This window comes from Notamacropus eugenii, chromosome 2 (assembly GCF_028372415.1).
Source record: "Notamacropus eugenii isolate mMacEug1 chromosome 2, mMacEug1.pri_v2, whole genome shotgun sequence".
Taxonomy (NCBI): domain Eukaryota; kingdom Metazoa; phylum Chordata; class Mammalia; order Diprotodontia; family Macropodidae; genus Notamacropus; species Notamacropus eugenii.
Genome location: NC_092873.1, coordinates 224,105,136 through 224,126,007, shown reverse-complemented (window position 1 = coordinate 224,126,007; position 20,872 = coordinate 224,105,136). Strand labels below are relative to the sequence as shown.

Genomic DNA, 20,872 nt, shown 5'->3' with positions numbered 1-20,872 from the left:
CAGTAAGTCTGTGAGATGCTGGTATGAACTGCAAAAGGTGATCTCATGGGAAGGGTGGGAGAGCAGCTGTTCAGCCTGGGCTGAGGTAGGATTCTTCTGACTCAATTTCCCCACTGACACCTGGCAGACTTTAAGCCTGTCTTTAAGCCTAACTGAATGCAAGTGGACAATCTAATCCTGCCTGGAATTGGCATGAAGTTGGGGAGATTAGAGGTAGAAAAATCAAAGTGGAAAGAGTCACATTCAGCTGGGTGGTTGAGTACAGCTTCACAGAAGGAAATGGGACTTCAGCTTTGCCTTGGGGAGGATAAGAATAAGCTCTACAATTTCACTGGCATAGGCAGTCTGTCAACAAACATTTTTTAAGCCCCTACTATGTGTCAGGCACTATGCTAAGTGCTGGGGATACAAAAAGGAAAAAAAATCCCTGGCTCAGAAGAAGCTCATAGTGTAATGGCGGAGAGAATATGCAAACAAAAATTTACTGTATTAGATACATGCAGGATAAATGGGAGTTAATCAATGGAGGGAATCCAGCACCAGCATTAAGGGGAATCTGAAAAGACTGCTTATAGAAAGTGGGATTTTAGCTGGAATTTAAGGAAAGCCATGGAAGACAGAAGGCAGCAGAAGTGAGAGCGGGGAACATTCCAGATATAGGAGATAGCTAGTGAAAATGAAGAGATGGGGGATGAAATGTCTTGTTCAAGGAACAGCAAAAAGGTCAGTATCACTGGATCACGTAGTGTGTGGCTGAGAATAATACATAAGAAGATTGGAAAGTAGGAAAGGGGCAGTTTATAAAGGTCTTTAAATGACAGAGGAATTTATATTTGATCCTGGAGGTGGCAGGGAGCCATTGGATTGAACTGAATGAGGGTGTGGGGAGGGGAAGGGCTTTGATAAGGTCAGACATGCTTTAGAAGATCAATCTGACAGCTAAGTGAAGAATGAACTGGGGTAGAAAGAGACTTGAATGAGTTTTCAAAATAGTGCAGGAAGGAGATAATGAGGACTGTATCAGAGTCATGGCAATGTCTGTCAGAGGAGAAAAGGTGTGTTGCAAAGACAGAGTCAACAGGACTTGGCAACAGATTGGATATTGAGAATAAGACAATAAGAAGTGTGGGATGATGCCTCAGTGGCAAACCTGGATGACTAGGAGGATGCTGGCATCCTTAATGGTAATGGGAAAATGATGAAGAGGGGATAGTTTAGAAGGAAATGTGCTAAGCTCAGTTTTGATCTTGTTGAATTGAAAATGTCCATGGGACATATAGTTTGAAATGGTCAATAGGCAGCTGGAGATTTGAGAATAGAGCAGTTAGAGATGGATAGATCAATCTAGAAATCGTCAACATAGAAATGATGAGTGCCTCCATGGGAAATGATGAGGTCATCAAATGAAATACTATAAAGGGAGAAAAGAAGAGAAAAAAAGGAAAGAAAAGAAGACTTCAAAGGAAATGGCCTTGGGGGATGCTCACTGTAACCTAGCTGAGGATCAAGTAAAGGAGAATGAGAAGGAATGGTCAGACAGGTAGTAGAAGAACCATGATGGAATATCATCATAAAAACATAGAAGGAAGAGAGTATCAAGGAAAAGAGGGAGACTGGAAGTTTCAATGAGCTGCCGAGGCCAAGAAAGGTGAGGATTCAGAAAAGACCATTCCAATCTAATTGTTGACTTAGAAGACAGAAGTTTCAGTTGAAGGAGGAGTTTGGAAACCGTACTTCAGAGAATGGAGAAGGGAGTGAGGGGGAAGGAAGAGGAAGCACCAATTATAGTCAGGCTTCTCAAGAAGTGTAACCACAAAATTGAAGAAAGATACGGTATGCTAGCTAATGGGGATGGATGGAGCAAGTGAGGGATTTTCCATGATAGGGGTGGGTGTGTCTGTATAGAGTAGGGAAGTAACCAGTAGAGGCAGAGAAAAAAACTAAGTGAGGGTAGGGATGATAAAAGAGGCAATCTATTGGAGAAAATGGGACAGAACAGGATGCGATAGGAAACTCCGATGAGAAAATTCCCTCTATCAATTTGTGTTGGCACTTTCTCTGCAACTGACAAGATTGTCAAGAGGGGGTCATACTGCCTATCATCTTGGACAGATGGGAACTTCAATAGGTGGAGATGAGGGGAGAAGGATATAGGTAATCCAAGTGTAAAAATGGTGAGCAAAGGGAGGTTGGAGAATTCAGGACATAACATACAGTATTCAGTAAGCATCGAATATCTTAGTTCAAATGTAACATGAGATGCATGTTGGGGAGCAGTATGACAAACCTGGAAACATTTTGGGACCCTATTAGAGAAGACCTTGAATATTAGGTTAAGAAACCTGAATATCATTTGGCAGGAATTTTGGAGTCAATGAAGTTTTTTTGAGCAAATGAGTTACTAAAAAAAAAAGTCAGAAATTAGGAAGATTGATCTATTAGTGTGGCTTAAGATTGATTATACATCATAGAGAAACAAGAGAGAAGGAAGACCAGCTAAGAGGTTATTGCCAGAGTACAGGAATGAGGAACACTGAAAAAGGGAGAATATATGGGATTTAATGACTAAATTAGAGGCTGAAGAAGGGAAAGAATAAGGAAACAAAAAAATCAAATATGCCTCTGAAGTTTCTAGTGCTGAGTTCAGGACTGAGGTCATGACAATGGATTAAACAATTAGAAGAAGGAGGAAGTTTTTGGTGGGAAAGAATGAGTTTACTTTTGGACATGCTGACTTGAAGGAATCACTAGGAGATCCAGATGAAAATGTCCAGCAGGCAACTGAAAATGTAGATGTGGAGCTTGGGAGAGAGGTAAGGATTGGAAATGCAGATTCCAACAGTAATGGTATTAAAAACCATGGCAGTGAATGAGATCCTCAGTGAGAAAGTGAATGAATAAATGATAAAACATTTGTTCAGTGCTTACTATAATCTAGGCCAGGGGTGGAAAACTTGAGGCCTTAAGGCCTGGTCACATGTGTCCTTCTAAATCCTTAAGTGTGTTCAGGCCTTAAGGCCTCAGATTCCCCATTCCTGATCTAGGCACTGGTGATACAAAAACAAGCAAACAAGATAATTCTTACCCTCAAGGAATTTGTATTCTAATAAGGAAAAGGTAACATATTATATATGGGAACTAGAAAGGAGAACATGCCCATAGGTGCACCATGGTATGTTTTGGAAAGTAATATGGCTGGAAAGTAATATAGAGGCGTGGTTCCAGAAAAGACAAAGCAAAATCTCATTTATCAGAGTCCAGAATTCTGGGGACAGAGTCCAAGATGTGGTGGGAAGAGAGGAGGGAGAATATGTTAGATTGGGATAGCAACGTGTAGGTAGAGTGATTTGGAAATGACCAGGAAGTGATACGGAGTCTGGTTTCAGTCAAGATAAGGGGGAAAGAGGGAGGGAGAGGATGCAGGGACAAAAGCAGGCCTTTTTTAGCCCTGACATTCTGTGACTTTAGAGTTCCACAAAAAGATTAGAGAGGCTAAGGACACAACCTTGGGGAAAGCATTTTTCTAAAGCCCTGCCATTTGGCTGGAATGCCCTTTGTTCATTAGCCTTTTAATTTTTTTTCCTCATCTTTTAAGCAGGTTCCAAAGTCCTTGTTTCTATTTAAAGTTTGTTTGCTTGCTTGTTTTTTGCTTGAAAGGCAGTAACATTTAAATCACCAGCATTTATATGGCACTTTATGATTTGCAAAGTTCTTTCACATGTGTTAGCTCACTTAATTCTCACAAAAACCCAGTGAAGTAAGTACTGTTATCATTCCTATTTTACAAATGAGAAGACTGAAAACAGGTCATGTTAAACCTGGTTACTTTCCTTTATCAGACCAATGTCAACCGTAGAAATTCCATTTCTCTGTATCCAATGACATTTCTACTTTTGTCCTCACCTCAAATCCTTGACCAACACAATAAATCAAAGGAATTCCACTTTTCATTTCCCAGTAAGCCTAGGGCTTGGTTTACTGGTATCTGTGGCTAGTTCCCATTGCCACCCCCTTACCTGGATTCTTGTCACCCCTTCAGTAGAGGACACAAGCTATCTTTCTTTCTCCTTCAGCCAGCTTCCTGCTTCCTGCAGACAACACACAGTCTTTCATTTTATTTGCATTTAGAATTTTAACAATAGCATTATAAGGAAATTTACAGTAGGGTTTAGAGTTTAAAAAAAAAAAGAAGGGAAAGTTTACAAGATTACGAAAAGTACAGAAGTTAATCCAGGTTCTATTACTATACAGGGAACTAAGTCTCTGATCTTAGTCACTCCTCTCTTGCCTAACTCAATCCCTTCTTCCTCATCTTGTTCTTGGGGTTGACCAACCTATTGCAGTTGAAACTTGTTAGATCAAGTTAGATCGACTTCTAACTAATGGAGATTCAGTCTGACATGTGTCTTGGTCTTTCGCGTTACCTGTTCTAGTGCCCGTTAGCATCCTCCTCCATGGAAAGGAAGAAAGTGGAAGCAAGCTTAGCTGGCAGAATTCAGATAGGTTGTATGAGACAGAAAGTGACCACAATGTCCCTATTGCTTGCTTCCCAAATTCTGCTCTCCCCATTAAAATATAAGCTCCCTGAGAGCAGGGACTATTCTTACTTTTCCTTTGTATCCCCAGCACTTTCTGAAGTGCTTGACACCGTGTAAGCATTTAATAAATGTTTGTTCACTGATTGGTTGAAAAGTTGCGTGGGGAGATTGTTTATACTGGCCTTTCTAGCAAAAACCTGAGAGATTTGGAAAAGGAATAAGGGCAGAACCTAACAGCTTCAACTGTTACCTAACATTTATTAAGATGTATAAATGGGAAAAGTCTTGGTCAGGCAGCACTAACTCATTTTTAAGGATGTATAAGACTGGTGGATCTAACTATTTAGAATTTAGCTCAGAATTCTAATCCACCAGAAAAAATCCAGCCTCTTTCCTTTGGATTTAATAGTATTTTTTTCAAGTGTTAATTATGTATGTGTCCCAGGTATAACAGTTGATTTTCTGTGTTGGCTGACCCAAATGCCTGAAAGCTACATATAGTTAGTATATAAAATACAGCAAATAGTACTTAATAACAAAGTGACAATTCATAACAATCCAACACTGGCCAAGTAGTTGTAAGCTCTCTCCTCAACACAAGAAGCTCTCCCAGACATTAGATTGATCTAGACTTCCAGGGGTGGGGAACTTGCAGCCACATATGGCCCTCTAGGTCCTTAAGTCCTGTGAAGTTTGGATTAGTCAAAGGGCCACACTTGAGGACCTAGAGAGTCACATGTGGTCTCAAGACCACAAATTCCCCACTCCTGATCTAGACTCAGAAATTCCATAGCAAATATAGATTGAGATTCCTTAGTTCCCCAATCCCCCTGTTCCCCTCTACAAGTAGGTAAAGGAGAATGAAAAATACAGTATTCATAGAATGTTAGAATTGCATTCCAGTGGGAACAATCTTCAGAAACAGTGACAGAAACCTTGGAGAAATGTTGGATGTAGGGTCTTGTTCATCCTCCATTCTGAAAGAGACCAATGACATCAGGAAGGGGGATGTTGGATTCTCAGTGGGAAAATATAGTACTTGGGATCTACTGTAAAGAGAAACTTAGGACATTTGGTGCTCTCCGTCTTCAGCTTCTTCGTTGTTGTTTAAGACCTCTGACAACTTCTGGCAGGCAAGTGGTGCAGTGGGTAGAGCCCTGTGCTTAGAGTCAAGAAGACTTGAGTTTTATTGCTGCCTAACTAATTGTGTTACCCTGGCCAAATCTCAACCTCTCCCAGCCTCAGTTTACTTATCAGTAAAGACAATAATAGCAATTAATCCACAGGGTTGCTGTCAGAATCAAGTGAGATAATATAGGTTAGGTGCTTTGCAAACCCTAAGTGGATATGTAAATACTAGCTGTTTTTGTTATTATTCTGACCTTGGCAAGCTTATTGAAGAGCACGATGAGTATGCTTAGATGCCAGTTCCAGTGAGGAGGAGAGCCACCATCATCCTGACCTCCTTTTCTTCTGTTGGTGAGCTGGAGCATGGTACATCTACTCACTTCCTGTCAAAATCCCCTGCCAAATCCCTGCCATACAATTAAAGCAGGGTGGGGGGATATGCAGACAATGTGGGAGGGCATCTATATCTGTACAGAATTGATTTGAACAACATTACAAACATAGATCAAAGGGGTATTACAGTGGTAAGACATGGCTCTGTGCTTGTAGGGAATTTTGTGTGTTCACTCTATTACCCTTTTCAATCTAATCTAACAAGAATTTTTCAATTGCTACTATGTGTAAGACACTGTACTAAGTGCAGATATACAATGAAAAAAATGAACAGTCATCATCTTCTCTGGAAGCCATTTATACTCAGATCACATGACCTGTGCGGCCATGATCTCTTTCCCAACCTTCTAGAGCCTTGGAGGTTTCTTAACACAGACCCTTACCAGACTAAACTCTCTTTCCTCTTCCAGCCAAGTGCCTTCCCGTAGACCTTCCACCAGCTTTCTCTTTCTGGGACTCCCCTGTCCATGAGTTCATTGGCACTGCTGAGATAATACTTGGGGCTAATAAGCAATAGACAGCTTTCCCTAATCTAGCTACCTCTGCCATCCACTTCCATGTTTTTATCTTATTGAGTTATGATCCACATCTTCCCCTACCCTAGGGGAGTGGTTCACTAGAATCCAGGTTCACAAAAGAAAAATACCTTAATGTACAGTAAATAACATGCAAAAATTGTGCAACCCCTCTCATCCCTCACCAAAAAAAATAAAAGAACAGGATCATAACATCAACACTTATTTTTGACATTAATTCTTTTACTCTCCTTTTGGGTTAATATTTTTACTATATGGTCCCAGCCATAGATTGTAAAACTTTGCTCATTTAATCCATTTTCTTGTTATTGGTGACGGTGATGGTAGTGATGTTAGCATTAGAGCTATGACTAAATCATTCCTGAACTCAGACAAAACCAAACTTTGGTAACTCCTCAGCTAAAAGGGAGGATACTGGATTTGTACTGATCTGGGTAGATTTTCACTAACCCTTAAAAGAGATCTAGGTTTCAGAGAGAGAAAATTATACACAAGAATGTTATGACCCATGTTGCTAATACTGAGAGACAGTGCAACATGGTAGAAATGCACTGGATCTGGGAGTTAGAAGATAGAGGTTCAGGTTCAGAATCTGCCACTCACTTGCTTTGTGACTTTGGGTAAGTCACCTAGCCTCTCTGGGCTTTAGTTTACTTATGTTGGATAATGTTTAAGATCTTGTCCAATTCTGAATTTGTGAGGAAATGAATGATCTCCCATTAGTGGAGGTAATCATAGTTTGATTTCTAAGCTTATAAGCTCATCAGTGCCAGTGGCATTGTGATTTTTTTTCATTTCAGTAGGGTTTGGGATTGGACCAGAGATGTCATTGGTATAGGAAACTTTCAGGTGAGGTTATCGCTTCTATCAATACAGGTCATCACCTTCTTTGCAATTTGTAATCTGAGAAATTACCTAGAATACTGAAAAGTTAAGCAACTTGCCCAGGATTACTTGGTTAGTACAAATTAGGGGGGAGATTTGAATCCAAGTTTTTCTGGCTCCAAGGCCAGTTTTATATCCAGTAGGAAGTGGTGGCTCTCAGTCAATTCAATAAGAACCATAATTACTGCAATTTGTATTTTTTTATCCCTATTTCTATCCCCCCCCCCACACCATGAGCATCAGTGATCCTGTAAGGCAAAGAGTACCAGTTATTATTAATTTCCTTTTATAGATATAGCTAGGTGGTACAGTGGATAGAACACTGGGCCTGGAGCCAATAAAATTTGATTTTAAATCCAGCCTTAGATACTTTGTAGCTATGTGACCCTGAGTCAGTCACTTACTTTCTAACCCAACTGTAAAATGGAGATGTTAGTAACATGTGAGTCTCAGATGAGATAATGAGATAAATGAGCTTAGTACAGGGTCTGGTAAATGCTTGTTCCTCTCCCCTCATCTGCTTATAAATGTAGACCCTTAAACCCAGAAATGTTCAAGTATCTAGGTAAGGGGCAGATGTTTTGTTCCAATATTTACATTTTCTCTTTTACTGTGAATTTAACAATTGTCAGCAAACACAAATATTTCTCTTTTCCTTTTTTTCTGTGGACTTGACAAACATCAACAAATAGGAACATCTCCACCTACAAAAAATAGGAAAAAAAAAAGATTTCTATCTAAAATTAAATTTCTATTAACATATAGCTCATTTTCTTTATGTATATGTTAAATTTAATATGGTGGTACAAATGAATGAATTTATATATAAGTAAGTATTAAAATATGCTTACTACATGCAGAGCATTGTGCTAAAAGGTAAGGATATAAATGGAAAAAAGACCATTTGGCTCTCAAGAAGTTTAAATTCTAAGGCAGGGAAAACATATATGGCAGGTTTTAGTTGCATGTCAGATGGAAAAGTCCCATGGCCTTTGGCGTGTAGTGGCTAAGCTCTTCTTTGATGTCATTTCCACTGTAAAAATGATATGAGATTCTAATTTCACCCATAACACCCTGCTCATCTGCATCCTCTTCTGAACTTCTTTCTACTTCCATCTGAAACACAATCATTTCAAGATACAAAGAAAGGTGGAGAAGGCTGTAATAGAAACTGCTAAGTAGTGGAGATTTAAAACCAATTCTCCTAACTTCAAGTATAGAATTGCATTTACTACACTATATAACAAGCATGTATGGAGTCCTTACTCTTAGCAGAGAAGTGTGGTAGGGGCTCACAACACAATGATAGAGTTTATAGCAGGAGAGTCTGAAACATACATAAGCACACAAGCAATAACATATAGCACGCATAAATGCAAAAACTACGTACAAAATATACACAAAATACAGGATAGACATCCTTGACACCATGGACTTAAAATTGTGTCCATACTTAGGCTAAAGAATCCATTTTAGAGTGAAATGTGTTTTCAGACAAAGAACAAGGAAAAAAGGTATTTTTCCTAGAGAGAAGCAAGGTACTTCCTGGAGAGATCCAAGGCTGGCTATGTTAGAAGTTACAGAAAACTTTGGATGACTCATCCACGAATGATTGCTGGGCAATCAGAACTAATCCTAAGAGAACTGGACTTCTCTGGAATCCCCCTTTTTCCTTCCCCTTCCTGTTCCCACCTCTCAGTGAATCAGATCTTTTAGATTCAATAGTGTAACAAAGGACTTGGGGCCTAAATGGATTCTCAGGGTGGCTGTGGAGGTCTAGTCCAGTCTTAGTCTGAATCTTTTCTTCCCAAGTAGCTATGAGAACCCAGGGATGCTTTGTTGTCCATAAGTGTGGCTATACAACACAAAAGAATCTGGAAGTCAGATCCTAAAAGATCCTATTTTTGTGAGCTACCCTTGCCAGGAGTGGTAGACCAATCTCTTCTGAGCGGTCATGGATCTCTTTGATGAGACTGTGAAATAGCCTTGGGTTTCATGCAGTCAACACAATGTCATTGGCAAATAGGTGTCTAGATTTTACTTTCCTTTTCCATTTGGACTCTACTCAGGATACCTCCCCTCCTCCCCTGCCCATGACAGAAGAAAACACTTTAGCAAGAGTGTGTGTCCCTGATTTATGTTTTATTCTGACAATCAGAGTTTGATTGAAAAATGTTCTCTCCAAGGTTACTTCTATAAAATAACCTTATTGAATGAAGGAAGGAAGCAACAAATAAATTAATGAATGAAAAACATCAGTCATTAGTATGCCCCTCAATATGTGCTAAGTACTTTACTAAGCACTGGAGATACAAAAACAAAAGTGAGGACAGTCCCCACCCTCAAGAAACTTGTGTTCATCCTGCATTGTGAAGAAGACCATGCCATCCGAGAAATGATGATGACTTGCACTTGACTTGACTTGACTTTGTTTTGAGTGAGGGAGGGCTGTGCAGGTCACCAGCCTTACTTCTCCTCCAGAGCCATCTGAATCCAGTGACCAGATATTCATCAGGATGACTGGAGATGGCCTAGGATGCACTGGGAGACCTTGACCCCTTCAGGCCAAGGTCTGGCCGTTCAGTACATAGGCCTGTTTAAGAAGTAGTCAGGGGGTGGCCCCTTTAATGAGGCAAAGAAAAATAACAACACCAGGCTGGGAGGGAAACAGCTTAAGAGTACCCTCAAGAAGCTTATATTCTAGTCAGTAAGTCAACAAATACTACTAAGAACTCAAGTGTGGGACAGTGAGGGTGGGGAGGAGTGTGGTAATAAGACCTAGCAGTTAACCAAAGACTACCAGAAGCTGACTGGTGTATTGGTAAAGTTTGAATGGCTGGGATAACGACTCCTATCTATGCTTCTTTTAATTGTCTAATAAGTTCTAAGCCCTCTAATTTTCCAACGGACTATGAAACACGCTTGCTATCAGCCTCACCCTCTTTCCAATTTGAAGAGCACATCGTGGAATTGGTAGAGGTGTTCCATCCATGCCTTTCCACCATCTTGTATCTTTGATAATGGGAGGAGTTCAAAAGTACAGCATGAAGAACCGAAATATTAGAAATGTTTCACCTCCTTGTGTTAAAACTCTACTGGGCTGATGAATGCCAGAAGCAGTGTGGCAAAAATTGGTTACTTATCAAGAATGAGTTCAACTGTTGTTGTGTTTGTCCTTCATTCTTGAAAAGGACCATGACATCAAGATGATGACATGACTTGCAGTTGACTTTGATTTGAGTGAGGGTGGGCTGAGTTCAATTACAACTCAGAACTAAATCAAGACAAATGTGCGAAGAAGCACTCACTTTCTATGGGAGTCAAGGATTTTTTTAACTACCTCCATGAAAGGTGCCTTTAGAAATCTAACTGATAACAACTTCTTGAGGAACACTTTTTTTTAGGGGGGCTAGCCTACACTTGTCATTATGTCCATATGGATGAGGTATTGAAACCTTTTTGTTCAGTGCTTAGAACATTAGAAATATGAAAGAGCTATAGCTCAGGACATTATCTTAAGACCTAAGACATCAACCACTGAAGATTCCCTACTACTCTATGACTGACTACTCCATAGGCACTCTGACTATTAAGTAACTCCCTCCCTTGTGTGTTAACCAAATCACAAGATTAATTATAAAAACCTGCAGGGGTTCTTAACCTGGGGTCTGTGAAGTTTGGTTTTGTTTGGATAACTGTATTTCATTAGAATTGATTTCCTTTGTACTTCTGTGAATTTTTAATTTATACATTTATGAAATAGTTCAGGATAATCCATAGGCATCACTAGATGGCCAAAAAGATTTAAGAACCCTGCTAAGGTTTGTAAGAGAATTTATACCAGTTATTTGATATGTGGCATTCATCATTTCTGCAATATATACTTGTCATTATCTTTAATTATGTTTCTGAAACAAAGTGTTTTCAAGACGTGCTTAAATTTGTTCTTTTATTTGGTATTTGCACCAGTTTTTAGCCCAACTTCCTTCATTACCGCTTCCTGCCAGTTATTCAATTCAACGAACATTTGAAAAATGCCTACTTAATAAATACAGCAGAAGTATTGTTGGTATTATCATACCTTTTTATAGATAATAAAACTGAGAAATAAGAAGGTCAAGTGACATGTTCATGACCTCAGAGCTAGTAAATGTTAAGAATACAATCATCTGACTCTATTTCCAAGGTTTTCTGCTATATCCCTATCTATGTAGGCTCCCAGATCAATCCTTATCCTAAGGTAGGTGTGGAGAAAGTGATCAATCAATCACTTAATCAATCAACATTTAACATGCCAGGTACTGTGCTAACCATCGAATCAGCAGATCAACTGTATGAGGCAAAGTATTTTTCAAAAGCAGCATGAGGTATCTGTCCATAAAGAATGCCTTTTAATTGGGAAACCATTTGGTCATTTCCAAAAGGGAGCTATCATATTGTCTTGAACATACTATGTGCAGCACATCTGGAGATTGTTTTCATGAAAGTCATGGCCAGAAGCCAAATCTGGTGACCTGGAATTAACTTGGATATTTAAATGGTTGTTAAAAAAAAGAAAAAAATGTGACCTACCAAAGGCACTTACCTTTCCGTGAGGAGACTTCAACAAGAATTAATAGTGATTGTGCTGGAGAATCTCAGAGGGAAATGGGATTTCTCTGACAGTAAACTTCTTCTCATAATAGCTTGAAATGTTCTATGTTCCAATTTCAATCTTTCCTGAAACAATAACAATTTATATCAAATATCTGCACAAGTACATTGTCAGATACCATCACTCCCAAAAATGGGAATATATTTATCTCAGATGAATTTAAGGAATTTGTGGAGAGGAATACTATCCAAGATATTACCATAGTGCCACATTACCCTTAAGCCAAATAGGTGAGCTGAAAGATGGTGCCAGCTACTATGGATAGATTCCCTGAAGGGGCGATCTTTGGAAGAGACTGGTCAAAGGGACTTGTCAGGGTTTTTATTGCTCAGCATTTTGCTCAAAATGTTCAAAACTAAGGATTGTTTTTGCTGAATTATTAATTAGGGGGAGTGGATTTCAAGACTTGCATTGACTACCTCCATCCAAACTTAACTGAAACTTTCAACAAATATTCAAATCAATGTTAATTAAGTATATACCACACTCAAAACTGAACTCACAAGGCTAAGAAGAATACATTTTGAATAGTTCTATCTGTCCTTGTTCTTTATTCATTTATATTCCAAAAGTTAGTCAAAGCTAGGAACAGTAGAATAGGCCCAAAGTGGAACCCTGCCATGTTAATTAAAGTTGTGCAAACTTCATCATACAAGGTCTGAAGTACAAATGGACTATGTCAATCAACTGCAAAAGTGTCCCTATTAGAGTGATTAATATGGAGGAATTAGCTATATCTTCTCCACAGTCACTTTATGTTGAAGCCTAAGAGCTATGTGGAAGTAGAGAAGAGGATGAGGAGTTGTTGTCAGGTAGCCAGTTCCAACACTTTGCCTCTCCCCCAGTCTCCCCATTAAGGACAGGTTGTAAGTACAAGAAAGAGCCAATCACAAAGGTGAATTTTCATTTCTCAAAGTTTACTATGATGTATACATTATTACAACAAGCTCATTATTGTGACCAAATATGTGATTCTCATTATTTCTACAATATTGAGTTGTTGACATGTTTTTTGTGCATGTTTCTGAAACAAAGTATTTTGAAGAGGTGATGAAATTCACCCTTGTTATTTGGTACTAGTAGATGAAGTCTCTGATCCCAAGGAATTTATAATCTAATAATTGTCACAGAACCAGTCCTCCACCACCACCCCAAATAGATCCTAGGGTGACTGGCTTATCTTGATGTAACCTGGGACTGATTGTAAGTGGCTAAATATAAGCAAAGAGAACCATGAAAGGGAAAGTTGAATATGTTAACCAATGTTCTATAGTTTTCCCTCAAATTGTTCAGTGGAACATTTTAAAAAATTGCTTTATGAGTTTATACCAGAAATTTCCTCCTTTGTAATCCCCTACTTGATTGTACCTTTCTTTGTAAAAAAGATACATTTATAGCATAACCAACAGACACAGTGACCACATCTGACAGTGGCACATTCCACATCCTAGGATTTTTTACTCAGAGGAGGGAGGTATGTTTCAACATTAGTTCTTGGGACTTGGTGTAGTCACTGCAATTAATCAGGATAGCAATCAATCAATAAGCATTTGTTAAGCATCGCTTATGTAATCAGGCATTGTGCTAGGCTTCTGAGGATACAAAAAAAGACAAAAGACAATCCCTGCTCTCAAAGAGCTTACAGTCTATTGAGGGAGACAACATGAAAACATATATATTAAGTGAGCTATATACAGAATAAGTAAATGACCTTTTTGAGGAGTTTTGTTACAGAGGGCAGAAAATATATAGGATGATAGTTTATAGGGATAGAAGGATCCAGTGACAGGTTTTTCAGGATGGGAGAGACGTGAACATGTTTGAAGGCAGTAAAAAAAGAGCCAGGGACAGGTTGAAAATAAAACAGTGGGGATAACAAAGAGAGCAGTCTTTTGGAGCAGACAGGATGGAATGGGATCACTTGAACAAGTAGAGGGTTAATCTTGGTAAGGAGTAAGACTGCTTCATCATGTGAAATAGGAAAGAAGGAAGAGAAAGTAGCAGAAGGGAGAAGAGGCAACTTATGGTGAATGGACTTATTTTTTCCTATAAATAAGTGCAATTTTAATTTATCTCATTATAATCATTGTGCATATTGTTGTCCTAGTTCTGCTTACTTCATCCTGCATCAGTTTATACAAGTCTTCCTTTGTTTCTCTGAATTCCTCATGCTTCTCATTTGTTTTGACTGAAGTTTTATTTCATTATATTCATATACCACAATTTATTTAGCCCTTTCTCAGTTGGTAGGTCCCCACTTTATCTCTAGCTTTTTGCTACTACAAAAGTGCTACTATGAATATTTTAGTATACTTTGGACCTTTCTGCCTTCGGCCTTCTTGCAGCATACTCCCAGAAGAGGGATATATTGGAACTTAAAAAAAAATTTCCCATATTTTTCATTGCCAAGGGATTTTCCCCTAGAATCAGCCACTTGTTTGAAGCTGGAATGAAGCCAACAGAGGTGCCCTATGCCAAACAGCAGCACTGCTAAGCAAAAGGGGACCCAAAGAGGCTAAAGGGTAATGATTAGGCTCCAAGAGTCTGGAGTTAGTCACATAAATGGAAGAAAGGCATTTTGAGCTCCTCTGTCTTTATTCCAAGGTGATTTCTTTGTCTTCCTATTTCTGAAAGCAAGGCTCTCAAGCACACTTTCAACCATGGAGAGATGTAAAAGGTTCTTGACCTTTGAATTTGGACTGCTTCCAAATCTGCTTCTCTATTTCCATCAGAAAGGGAAACTTCACTTGTATTTCTCTCTCCATTCCCATCTGTGATGTTCACCACTTGGCATGCAGTGGTGGGGAGTTCCATGCCCGTTTCCTTGAAGCCATAAGTTGTGGTCTCTTCTCTGGGCTTCGTTTTACGTAGTTTGTGAATCAAGAAGGCATCCTGATCTGCCCTTTGATCTCTCTCTCTGTGATCCTCCTTTAATGTTTTAGAATAAATTGCCTCTATGTTTTGAAATCATTCAGACATCCTCAGATGAAAGCTGTGCCTCAGTGCTTGAACTGCCACTGAAAGTGGATATTGTGATAGAATGAGGCGCCATTGATAGATCAGTTAACTTAGGGAGTTTGGCAGCAATCTAGTCCTTGATGAAAGCAAAAGGAAATTGAGTTAGCAGAAGAGTCTTAACTTAAAACATTTTTTTAAACATCAAATCTGTGGCTTGAAAAATTGCATGATAAGCCTTGAAGACCTACTTAACCTTTTTGATAAACTACTATAGTAAATTAGAAACAGGATTAGTTAAATGCAACTCATAACAATGACCTAATGGAAAGGATATGTCAGGTAAGGAGTATATCTCAAACTATGGATTTAGGCAGAGTTTAATGAAAGGAATCCAGAGGAATAAATAGTTAGTTGGCCTGCCCATGAAGTCTGAATTGTTTTCTGGAGGATCTTAATTTCAGCAACTGTATCACTTCACTTCTCTAGGGATTATGGACTGAGTTTAGCTAATGAAGGTTATAGATACACTTCCTTGGATTGCTTGGAATTCTCTTTTGAGGAGCTCCCTTGGCTCTGAGGTACTATGTAAGCCAATCAAAGAGTAACACAGAAAAACAGGGGACATAGATGGGGCCCATGATCACCCTTCTTACATACCACCTGTAAGAAAGAGGGAAATGTGATATGGCACCATGAATAAACATATACACAATTCTTCTTAGTTTTATATAGCCATTAATTTCCAAACTTCTCCACACATACTACACAGTGACAAACAATACAGGTTGGCTCTTCTAATGCTTATATACTGTTTCTAGTTTGTAGTATTGACCTTAAATTAAATATTTTCTTCTTTTAATCCAAGTATTAACGACATCTGCTGGAGTTCATCTTCAGTGCTCAATTCCATCTGTTTCTCCACTCCCCATCCTTTCATCCACTGCTAAAATGTTGCTGGCTGAAACTGTGAAGAGGGAGGTAAGCCAGAGGACACATCTGAAGGTACGGCTTCCTTCTTTTATATTTCCAGATTTTCTTATCACATAGGCCATCCTTTATTTGTTACCCATCTCACTATTAGACCATAAGCTCCATGAGGGCAAGAATTGTCTTAATCTCCCTAGTGTCTAGCATAGAGGACGTTTGCTTTTGTTTTTGTTTAGTCATTCAGTCATGTCTGACTCTTTGTACCCTGTGGATTTGTCCATGGGGTTTCTTGGCAAATATACTTGAATGGTTTGCCATTTCCTTCTCCAATATAGAGCACATAGTATATGCTTAATATTATGTTTATTGAGTGAAAACCAGGTGATAGAATTTATTTTCCTACTTCTACATATGTGAGATTTCATCAGTGGGGGAAGGAGAACTCCTTCCAATGATACAGATCATAATCTATCCATGCTTTTTCAAACTATGCAACTCATAAATCATTCCATAAATATTCCATAGGCAGTTTACTCAATATGTTAGGGTCTTTCCTTTAGCTCTCTTAACATTGCTCAGTTACCATTGGACCACGTAGACTATTCAATTATTCTTCACTCTGGCTACATAACCAGCCTATCTCCTTTTATAGTTATTTTTCCCCTTATGCTATCCTTTATCTTGATTCTTTATTCCTTTCATTCCAGAAAGCAACACCTATGGAAATGTGACCTTGAAATTATATCTGTGGGTACTTACAGCTCATGACTCCTCATAAGCCACAACTACCGAAGAGCCAGAAAACAATGAAATCCTTGGCACTGTCAGATGGTTCCACATCAGAAACAGGGATTATTATATCAGGAGAAAAGATATTAAAGAATATATATTACCATCTGCTTTGCCACTGTACCCCCTAAGGACCACAGGATCTTTCCATCAGTTTTGCCACTGAAATTTTCCATATGTGTTGTCTCCACCATTAGAATATTAGCCCTTGAAAACAGGAACTGTCATGCTTTTGTATTTATAATGGCCAGAACTTAGTATAGTGCTTTTCACATAGTAGACTGTTGGTAAATTTTTTATTCATTTATTCTCCCATAAAAATCTTTATTGTTAATACTATTTAGTCTACCCAAATCTACCATGTATTTCTCATTTGTCTTGGGATGATTCAAAGATTTAATTAATTGGAAACTGACAACTCAGTCACATAGCATCATATAAAATCACCAGAATAATGCAGAAATTTTAAAAGTGGGCTTTTGTTTCAGGGGGAAATGAGGTTATTAAAAGCACTGAACAGTTTTTCAAGGGGCCATCTAGTCCTCTCTTTTTCTCCTGGTTGATTCCATAGGGGCCATCCATAGTGTCTGTCCAAGATATTTGTATTAATGGCTTAGCTCCATAGCTTATCTATCCAAATGCAAATAAGAAGCTGGAAAATTCTTTATTCTTTACAAAAACATGTGTTTTATTTTATACACTTCGTTATTTCCACCAATAACAACAGTGCCAACATTTATTAGACCGCAGTTTCTGATGTGTTTCATGAGGAGAGAGAAATGACATTAAAGAAAATGAAGATGTGAAGAACATCTAGACTAGTACAAGTGTATCAGAGGATTTTTACGTTAGAGATAACAATGGCAACAACAATAATAATAATAGCTAGCATCCTTATAGTGCTTTACGATTTGCAGAGTCTTAAAAATGTTATCTCATTTTGTCCTTACAACAGCCACTTACAACTGTATCACCTCTAGCACTTATTTCCTTTACATATTTTTTTGGCTACTCCAGCTACTTTATCCATTTTTGTTCTCTTTAGTGTCATTTCTATATCTTCTGTAAGTGCAACATGAACTCTTGTGTTAGGGTTAAAGTGTGGTGGCTCTATTGCCCTTGTGAGTAAAAAAAAAAAATTATAAAAAAATCTTTGCAGATCTTTTCCATTTTTCTTCTGTTTGTTATCCTTCTTCCATTCCCACCCTTTAGTCCTTGGACTGACTTTTTAATCTTTAAATTTTTGTAGATTCCCAAATCCTTTCCTTGCTGCCAAACAATTGTTCATTTGCAAAAAGAGAATTATGAGAGATGAGAGTGATTTGTAGGACAATTATAACACCAGCACTCTTGATCAATCTTTGTGGGTTAAATATACGGGCTGACTATAGGTCCTACTAAAATTGGAGCACTTGGGAACTTTTAAACACACAAGAGCTGTATAGAAAGCATGTTGGAAACATTCAAGTACTATACAAATATGAGCTAATGAATATTAGCTTTAACTTAATATAAACAGAATGCTTTCAATCATCAGATTTTTTTGAAAATAAAAGTATTGGTCTCAAAATTTAGTCACTTCTTCATCACTGCAAGTATTTAAACAAAGAGCAGATAATTGTCCATTGAAAATGTTGCACCTGAAATTCCTGTATTGGGTAAAAGGTTGAACTAAGTGGTCCCTAACATCCTTTCCAACTCTGGGATTCCATGGTTCCACATCTTTAGAATGACTGGACCATTAGTCTTGAAGAATTTCACAAATATGGAAAAGATTCTTGGTTGTTGTTGTTGTTTTTTAATTCTAGGGTGGACAATCATATTTGTCAGCCTAATTGAATGCTATGGTTTTTTTTTTTAAAGTAAACATAATATTTTCCTAATGTGAGTTATTTAACTTAATGGCTCTTCTGTTGAATAGCCTTTGGCTTCAGACATTTCTTTATTGCACTGGTAGTTAATGTGGTTGTTGAATTTTATGGTAAGTTCAATATTTACTGAGAAAGAAATGTGTGTAATTTTAAAGCTGGGAGTTACATGTATGTTTAGTAAATTCTTTGTCTTTCTGAACTAAACTTCCTTGAAACAACATTTTCAAATTGTACATCCTGAAATTGGCTAAGAGTGAGTCAGGAGAAACATCATATTTCTGTGGGAGAATGAAGGAAATGTGGTGACTTAAGTTTGTGTATATTGTCAGATCAGGGTCTTTCAGGGCAGAGTCCACTTTGTTAAACATCCTGGGAGTGATCGTTTGAACTTGACTATCTTTTCTGCATGAGGTCATTTCTAGGTCATTGCTGTTATAATCTTAAACCCAGTATGTAATGATAGGAATTAAAATTAATCTGAGTTTCTGTATTTCCCTTGTTGGCATAAATACAAGGTATGATTGTGATGGGGACTTCAATTATTCAGACATCTGCTTTCCCTCCTCCCTGTTAATACTGACGCACATGATAAATTCTTGGTTTGCCCAGTTGATAATTATATCTATCAGAGAGCAGAAGCTGTGGTTTCATGCCCTAAGCTGTATGCTCTGAAAATCTTCTTAAGAATGAGCTCTTTCTGTGGATTAACCTGGGAAATCCTATCCTGGTGGTTTGGAGTTTTCTTCCATTTTTAATCACTAGCTCTGGTATGATACTGCTGAGCCAATGAAAGCTCAGTATTCTGTCCTTTTATGATTGTAACCATAAGCCTCCTAAAAGTTCCCTCTGCTGATACATATATGAATATTCTGGCTCACACACTGATCCTCCCTTTACCTCTTTTGTCCCCTATCATTCACTTGAGACCATAAGGACCACAGGTTTACCTTTCCTAGGCTATTTATTTGTAAAGGAAAGAATCTTTACACAAAAAATAAAAGTGAGTTTCAAGGAATCAAAAAAACATCTAAAAAGATTTCACTCAAGGTGGAATTCAAGATTCCTAAAGCTAACATCTCCCTGAACCAATTCAGCATAAGAAACAACCCCCCCACACACCTCCCCGACCCTCAGAGAATCTTTCTCCCACTTGTGGTTTAGTCATTTTCAGTCATGTCCAACTTTGTGACCCCTTTTAGGGTTTTCTTGGCAAAGATATTAGAGCAGTTTGTCATTTCCTTCTCCAGATAATTTTACAGATGAGGAAAGTTGAGGCAAACGGGATGAAAGGACTTGCACAAGGTCACACAACTAGTAAGTATCTGAGACTAAATTTGAACTCAGGTCTTTCTGACTCTAGACTTTGTGATCTATCCACTGTGCCACCTAGCTGTCCTTTCTCCCACTTGATGTTGGGGTCAGCCTTTCCATGTAGGGGGCAAGCAAATATGATGCATCTATTGAACAGCAAACTGTATTCTACGTGCCTTATAGATATGTAATTCTCACAACAATCATGGGAGGTAGATATCATCACCATTCTTATTTTAGGGGGATTTTTTGGGAGCAATTGGGGTTAAGCGACTTGTCCAGGGTCACACAACTAAGTGTATGTCTGAAGCTGGATTTGAACTCAGATCTTCCTAACTCTAGGGCTAGTGCTCTATATACTCCACCCCCTAGCAGCTGGCTCTCTACTTGGTGGCTGAAGAGATTAAGAGACCTGTCGAGGGTCACACAGCTGGTAAATGTCTAAGGATGGATGTGAAACTCAGATCTTAGTGTTTTCAGGGTCCAGTGTTTTATCCACTGTACTACCTAGTTACCCAGAGAGCCTAGAGAGAACAGAGGTCAATAAAGTACTATTTGACTAAGTAAGATCATGTCCCTCTGGGAACTAAAACACTTATGTAAGTCAGGATACATGTGATAGGAACCATTGGCATATGACCTCATATACATAGATGTCTCCCCGCAAAACTGTAAAGACTTCCTCCCTATTTAATTACAAAATTGATGCACGTAGCTACAATTCTAGGCTCAATCTTAGCCTACAAGGAGGAACTAATGGGTAAAATGAAAATATGAGGATCCTTGCAAAGATGTGATCCTTTCTGAGAGTTAGTGATTGATAAAGAGGGAAACACTTAGCAGAGTCTGGCATATTCTCTAAACTTTAGAAGATCATATTGT

At 38.4% G+C, this 20,872-nt stretch overlaps 1 long non-coding RNA gene across 1 annotated transcript in view; it reads left to right on the top strand.

Annotated features, from left to right (window-relative positions):
- The window catches only part of LOC140526851 (uncharacterized), a 126,062-nt gene extending 105,698 nt beyond the window's left edge, over window positions 1-20,364 (top strand). Inside the window, exons 4-5 of the long non-coding RNA XR_011974559.1 lie at window positions 15,958-16,094; window positions 16,727-20,364. This is a non-coding gene — a long non-coding RNA (uncharacterized lncRNA). The remainder of the gene's footprint in view (window positions 1-15,957; window positions 16,095-16,726) is intronic.
- The last annotated feature ends 508 nt before the right edge of the window (window positions 20,365-20,872 follow it).